The sequence below is a fragment of the Amblyomma mixtum genome, chromosome 4 (genome assembly GCF_055824585.1).
Source record: "Amblyomma mixtum isolate Tamu chromosome 4, ASM5582458v1, whole genome shotgun sequence".
NCBI classification, from domain to species: domain Eukaryota; kingdom Metazoa; phylum Arthropoda; class Arachnida; order Ixodida; family Ixodidae; genus Amblyomma; species Amblyomma mixtum.
Genome location: NC_143015.1, coordinates 97,009,746 through 97,017,541, shown reverse-complemented (window position 1 = coordinate 97,017,541; position 7,796 = coordinate 97,009,746). Strand labels below are relative to the sequence as shown.

The 7,796-nt window shown below is 43.8% G+C and overlaps 1 long non-coding RNA gene across 1 annotated transcript; it reads left to right on the top strand.

The window, feature by feature from the left end:
- The first annotated feature begins 1,471 nt into the window (after positions 1 to 1,471).
- LOC149347529 (uncharacterized) lies at positions 1,472 to 5,843 on the top strand. The gene is made up of 3 exons (XR_016292141.1): positions 1,472 to 1,698; positions 3,049 to 3,111; positions 5,457 to 5,843. It is a non-coding gene; the product is annotated as an uncharacterized LOC149347529 (long non-coding RNA).
- Positions 5,844 to 7,796: the final 1,953 nt, after the last annotated feature.

Genomic DNA, 7,796 nt, shown 5'->3' with positions numbered 1-7,796 from the left:
CGACGGCTGTCAAATGTTCTGCTTTCGGGGATATTTATGTTTACAAGTAACCTAACCTTGAGAGTGTTCATCAGCGCCACCCACGTTCATAAGCGGCGGACGTAGAACGTCCTGAGTTACCGCAGGTGTGACGTAGAACGTCATCGAACGGAGAGGGTGGAAGCTGCGTGAGAACCCTCTTATGCTTCCTATGGCGTCAAGGCTGCCAGAACCGAGGCCCTCGCTAAGCAATTAAGCAAACAAGCGAAGGGGAATGAGGGGCTCGTTATAAATATGAAAGAAGCCAACAGCCACAGAAACCAAGGGGCACAGGGGATTTTTAATTTATTTATTTATATTGTGGTGTTGATCAATTTAGAATATTACTGAACATGTTATCGCTTAAAGCTAATTGATTAGAAAAGCAGAAGAAAAAACAACCACTGCCGCCGGTGGGATCCGAACCCACGACCTCCGAATTACGCGTCCGGTGCTCTACCTCTGAGCTACGGCGACGGCTGTCAAATGTTCTGCTTTCGGGGGTATTTATGTTTACAAGTAACCTAACCTTGAGAGTGTTCATCAGCGCCACCCACGTTCATAAGCGGCGGACGTAGAACGTCCTGAGTTACCGCAGGTGTGACGTAGAACGTCATCGAACGGAGAGGGTGGAAGCTGCGTGAGAACCCTCTTATGCTTCCTATGGCGTCAAGGCTGCCAGAACCGAGGCCCTCGCTAAGCAATTAAGCAAACAAGCGAAGGGGAATGAGGGGCTCGTTATAAATATGAAAGAAGCCAACAGCCACAGAAACCAAGGGGCACAGGGGATTTTTAATTTATTTATTTATATTGTGGTGTTGATCAATTTAGAATATTACTGAACATGTTATCGCTTAAAGCTAATTGATTAGAAAAGCAGAAGAAAAAACAACCACTGCCGCCGGTGGGATCCGAACCCACGACCTCCGAATTACGCGTCCGGTGCTCTACCTCTGAGCTACGGCGACGGCTGTCAAATGTTCTGCTTTCGGGGGTATTTATGTTTACAAGTAACCTAACCTTGAGAGTGTTCATCAGCGCCACCCACGTTCATAAGCGGCGGACGTAGAACGTCCTGAGTTACCGCAGGTGTGACGTAGAACGTCATCGAACGGAGAGGGTGGAAGCTGCGTGAGAACCCTCTTATGCTTCCTATGGCGTCAAGGCTGCCAGAACCGAGGCCCTCGCTAGCATAGCAAGTTATTTCAGCTGCGCCGGCCCGGTCGCGACACTAGGAAAACCTTCTAGCCTCTGTAGCGCGTAGGCGCGCGCCTTCGCCTGCCTTCGCGTCCTGAACTCCTCAGCTTGCTGCTTGGTGTCGCTCCGCTCGGTCGCGATACAGTCTACAGTCCACGTAAATTTAACTGTTTCAAGCAAAAATAAACCTTTTTGTAAGTTGTAAATGCTTAGCGTCACATAAAAGAATGAGATGCAATTTGTGATTATTTTTATGTTGTTGCTTTGTTTCTTTTGCATTTTTGAAATGTAGTACTTCGTCTGGCCATTTGGCGTTGCGGTCGCTAGCGGTTCCTTGCTACGCGCGCGAAGTGGACGCTCGCAACGGTTTTCTTCCTCCTTTGTCTCGTGCTTGTGGGCGCTTCACACTGCTGTTTGCAGTTTTCCCGCGATGTCTTTTACTACCAGGACTGCGCTGAAAGGTGCACCTCGTTTTCAGCAAAAGTAAGTCACCTTCCATTTCTCCCGTGTGTTGAAAGCGTCACCCTTACTGCGGCTAAGTTGCCGATGCGCCTCATTCAATCGTCAGCTGTGCGTCCTAACGTTCTTAGACAGTTTTGCGTCCCTCCTTTGGTTTGAAAATCGCAAAGCTCTCTCAGCCAGTGTTTTCATACGAAAGTGTAACGTTCGATGTTCGAAAAGAGGGCGTTTCCAAGCGTTTGAGTTCTCGTTCAGTGGGTACCGCTGTGTTGCTTTTGCATCATCCTCTATGAGCTGCTTTCTTACGAGAGTCGTCCATAAATTGGAACCATAAAAAAATCAAGTGCCATCATTTGTGACATAGCTTCAAAGCGACCACGCTTTGTTTAAACACGGGTAGGAAAGGCGCGAATTTTTTTTTTACACATTGAAGTGTGCTCGATTGCATCCCGGTAGGAATTTTATTGTTGCAAACCACTCTGTTCTGTTCTTGCGAATGTTCGTATTCAACTTAATTTGATTACTACCAGTGACACTCGGGTTAAGAAGGCGTTGGTTATGATTATAATGGCGGAATAGAATGTGCAGTGCCCATTATCATGAAGTGATCATGAAACCCGTCGTGGTGGCTGTGCGTTCGTTTGCCGTTCACAAGCTATCTGACGCCGTCCGCGGCGGCGCACGGCGTTAAAGTCGAAATACAAAGACGCCTGTGTGCTGTCTTAAGTAAGCGCACGTTAGAGAACCCCTATTCGTCCAAATTAATCTGGAGCCCTCTACTACGGCAACCCTCGTTGCCCATATATCGCTTCTGGGCGTTAAACCTCGCAATTTACAAGTAATGATGTGGCGGAAATTGTATTGGTTTCATGAAATTCAGTGACTCCATGCATAATATATTGTCGATGGCTTGTTTTGTTCCAGGTTTTCATGAAAATATGGAATAATACTTTGTCAGTTAACTATGATTACCTGATTTTTGTTTATTTAAGCAGGGCTACCTTGAGCTATTTCATTTGCTGTTTGCACTTGTATATGCCTTGTTGCTAAAGATTATGGAATTGTTGTGTTTTGCCTTAGGTCTGCAGTTGGTTGTGAACTTAGAGAAAAAATAATGGAGTTGAGGGAACCATGAAAATCCAGATGCATTACTGCATAGACTTGTTTGACCTGTCAAGCACTTGTTTCACTGTGATTGATAGCTACGACACTGAGGAAACCTACTCGGTGGTACTGCTGTGCAAGTGTGCTGGCTGTTTGAGGATGTAAGGAAGTAGCCCCTTGGCAGGCAGGCCTCCTTGAATTTTTTCGTAAGCCTTTGCAGTGTGCACAGCTGGTGTTGTCGACGAATTCACCCTGTACATTTCTTTTTAGGTAGAAGTTGTTCAACAGTGGTTTCCAGAGAACCTCCTGGCCTGCTCAACTTCTGAAGTTTTGGTAAGCACTTTTCACAGCTGACAGTGTTTTCCCCCTTCACTTCATGCTTTCTTGTATAGGTGCCGGCAGTTAGCAAAAATTTATTTCACGAATTCTGTTGTTTGTTTGACCTGACCTTTTGGTTTTGTTAGACCTGCTACAGTTTGCCAAATGAGCAAGGGCTTTAGTTAATTTCAAGGAAGGAATGGAGAAGAGAGAAGGTGGCAGTTGCCTCCCCCCCCCCCTGGGCCAGATTGAAAACTGTGCCTATGTGGACCTGTCTGAGTGAATTCCTGCATGAGCACAGGTATGCATGCCAGCAGATTATGAACACTGAAAACTTAACTTTACATTTCGAGTTTTTTAGACAGTAATAACTGGAATACTGAAGGGAAAATAGCAGTGTCATTATAATGGCTCAACTAAGAGAAGTCAAATATGTAAGCCTTTCAGAAATAACTGGTTTATAAAACGAGGGCATTTCGACTGATCTCATCCAAGTTTCAAAAGGAAAGCAAAATTTCCATTATTTTATTCTTTCACTCAACTTACTGCAGCACGCATAAGAATCATAAATGTAACACAGTATACAGTGTTCCATGGTATGAGAAGTAGTGCAAAACGGGACAAGGGACAGAGAGAATTTCACGTGTTAACTTATCCCAGTGTCTGGCCACGATCGAGCCCTTATCCAAAAATTGGACACAACCACACTCCTTACAGTGCAAAACCAGATTACTGCCATCAAAAGTTTTCAAGTTGTTTTTGTGTTCACGAAGCCTCTCATTCAAGCAACAACCAGATTGACCAACATACCGCTTGCCACAGGAGAGTGGGATGTCAAACAATGCCTTCAGTCCATTTCATGAATTTTTTCCTGTGATTACTGGTGCACTACAGCTTTTGTGGACGTTTATCGGCGAGCAAATTTTTTTGGAAAGCGCACCTAGTTTTTTAGGGGCTGAAAAACATTCGCTTTGTCCCAATTTTCTTGAGATTTTGGGTCTGGCAATGAATGTAGGGAATGACGACAATTCTGCCTTTCTTTCTGAAGGTGCAGACGGTAGTTGATCTTCCTGGTGCTTCTTCAGTATGTCTTCAAGGACAAAAACACAGATATCAGCTAGGTAGCCTGCTTCATTGAACCTTGAGAGCTGTTCGTGACAGCTCTGGCTGATGAGGTGGGGTCATGACTTTTGCAGGGCATTTTTGAAACAAAATAATGACGTTTTAAGAATTTAGAATGTGCAGCAGTGTAGGGGAGTGCAGGCTGAAGATAGGTTATTTCAGTACTGACTGAAATAACCTACCTTCAGCCTGCACATCCTTACACTTCTGAACATTCTAAACTCGTAAAATGAGGCAATATTAATTTATGTTTGAAAAATCAACTGGAATAGTCATGCCCCCACCTCATCAGCCAGAGCTTTCACGAACAACTCGCAAGGTTCAGTGAAGCAGGCTACCTAGCTGATATCTGTGTTTTTGTCCTTGAAGACATACTGAAGAAGCACCAGGAAGATCAACTGCCGTCTGTGCCTTCAGAAAGAAAGAAAGGCAGGATTGCCATCATTCCCTACATTCATTGTCTGTCCCACAATCTCAAGAAGATTGGGACAAAAGCGAATCTTCGCTTTTTGCCCGCTGGTAAACATCCGCAAAAGCTGCAGGGCACCATTAATCACAGGAAAAAATTTGTGAAATGTACTGAAGGCATTGTTTATGACATCCCACTTTCATGTGGCAAGCGGTATGTTGGTCAATCTGGTGGTTGCTTGAATGAGAGGCTTCGTGAACACAAAAACAACTTGAAAACTTTTACTGGCAGTAATCTGGTTTTGCACTGTAAGGAGTGGGGTTGTGTGCCATTTTTGGATAAGTGCTTGATCATGGCCAGACACCGGAATCAGTGAACATATGAAATTATTGAAGTAGCATGTATCGCTGCTTTGGAAGATAAATGTGTCAGCAATCCATCTGTCTCCCTGTCCAAAAGAGATCTGGCCTTCTTAAACAATCGCTGAGGTGTACGAGTCCGTAGTTCCTCGTTCACCTAATTTTCATTTTTTTCCGGGCTCATGCACCTGTTTGCCCTCACGGTTTATGTTTGTCTTGGTCACTTGGGCTCTGTCAGTCGGAAGTTAGCGCCTGTGTTGTGTTCGTCTTTCTCTGTCCCTTGTCCCATTTTGCGCTACCTCTCATACCATGGATCACCGTTACCGACTCGCCCAAGTTTCTACCCTTGTGAATGATATACAGTTATTAGTTGCTGGCTGTCTTGTGTATTTTTCGTCTGCTTACGTGCACTTCAGTGAGAAAAAAATATTGAGTGCTGAAAATTGACGTTAATTTTTCTGTTCACCCAGTAACCATGGCCTTTTTTATGCCCGCTGTGGAGTGCGACTGCAAACATCTGTGTTGGAGTCATCATGGGAGACAGCCTGGTGCCTACCATGTATATGGCAGACAGCTGTCAACTGTTCCTGCCATGTGGCACTTTTTGTTCTCTTGAGGTATTTGTCATGTGTTTTGATTCAACGTGTCACTTTTTTTTTAATCCTAAGAAGCAGGTATGTATTACTGAGGCAATAAAATGTTTGATTCTTGGATTGAAGCCATTTCTTGCTCTCTTCTTTTGCGCTCAGGACAGATCCTGCATTAAGAACCAACTACATTGGCTCTTTTTTTTTCTTTAGTCTGAATTTTACTTGTAGTTCTACTATGAATAAATTTAATTAACAGTTTGCCTGCCCAAAGCTTTCATCATGCAGTAAGCATTGCAAGACTCAGATTTCCACAATTCACTTACATTTACGCAGCAGCCAAAGTTAAAGGTGCTTTACGAACAGCTTCAAAAATAGTCTGAGAGAATAAAACAAGCGCCTCAGGTCTGAACTCATTCCAAGATTCTAGTTAAGTTAGATTTTGTGGCATGTGCCAGTCGAATACACAAGCTGATGCCACACAGGGGATTTGAACGCAAGCAACTTGGAAGACGTTGATACTAAGGACACGTCGAGTGTGAATATCATGAGTTGTGGGTGGGTGTATGAGGATTATTAGGTATTTGAACCAGTATACAGTGAATATACCTTTATCGGAAGGCCTTATAAGTTGGCAAAATGTAATGCTGACAATAAAAAAACAATATTAGTGCATTCTTAGTAACATTAGCAAAGGGGCCAACGCAGGGCATGCTAAATGTTGTTTTGGAGAACTGAAATGCTGGTATTGATTACAATATGGCAGACCCCATATGGCTGTCAGTGAAGGCATGTGACAAAACACTGAAGGGACGATAATAATGCAAGTAAAAAGCTGAGGCCCAAAGGAGTGCCTTGGCGGACGTCCGAGATTGCAGGAGAAGGCAAGATACATAAGAATTGGCAACGGAAATCTGCCGAAGGCTGGCTGTTTAAGCTTGGATCCAGTTTAGAGCTATTGGATGCAAGTTAAAGCACGAGAAAACCAGCCTCATATAAATAGGGGAATCGCATGCTTTTTCAAAGCAAAGAACAAAAGTATCATAGGGGGATGTTGTAGTCAAGGTGCATGTCGTGAAGAACAAGGAAAAGTTGGCTATTGCAGAAATGTCTTCTAAAAGCTTGTCGATTTGAATCAAACAATTTAATGGGCCAAAACAATCTAGCAGGGTCAAGAGTATGAAATGTGTTTGGTGATTTGCAGCACATGCCAATAACACAAATAGGGCCATACGTGCTGGGGGATGAAGGGTTAAAAACAGAGGGGCCAGGCTATAATAAGGCAGGAAGCTATCTGTACAGCATGCACTAGATATGCCTATACAGCCTGCTTCTTTTCCCGTTGTTGCTTTCTGTAAATTTCACAGAACTTGATCATAGCGTACTGTGGGGTGCACCGGTGGCAAGTTGGCATGTCGAAACTTTGCTAAGGGACGACGACAGAGCAGGAATTCGTACCCTGTGCAGTGATGTTGTTACCATCGTCTTTGTTCCTAGCGTAGCTTTACCAGCTCCACAGGGCTTATTTTGCAGTCTGCAAGTAGTCATGTCTGTAGCAAGCAGTCACAGGCAAATGAAGGTGGTAGCAGACAGACATATGCAAGTGCATCGATGAGATCTTCTCAAAGCTTCGAGAATGTCTTGTTAAACAAACTGCTGCGGCTGACCCAGCAAGCGGCGCTGAACAACCGCTTAACACCAATAAAGCCGATTTCGCGAGCAGCTCTGCAGCAATAGCATTGCGAACACATCCAGTTTCGTACCACTGATCTCTGGATCGAAAAGGACCATGAGCAAAATCAACAACAGACACTGTCATTGCCTATGAGGTGCTACTGTATTTTTCTGATTGCAGTGGAAACCAACATCCCACTTAAACTGAATACTGCCAAGCATTTGTCAATATAGACTTAACACTGCTAAGCAAAAAGAGAAATAAAGCAATGACAAAGGTTTTCTCAATATTTTTTTCTTCTTTTTCATCAAGACTCGTTATGCTCACCTTGCTCTGTGGACAGTTTTGATTGCATAAGCTGCTGCCACATTTTTTTTTCTGCACTACATCAATTGAAATGCTCATGAAAAACAGACTTATGAGTTGGCACATATTAGAGATTTGTACACATTCAATCAGTCGTGATTTAAAAGCGGCAATGATTCTTGTTTGTAATCGAGTAATACCATGTTGTTACAACCTAAACCGAAATGGCTAGCGGAAGTGTT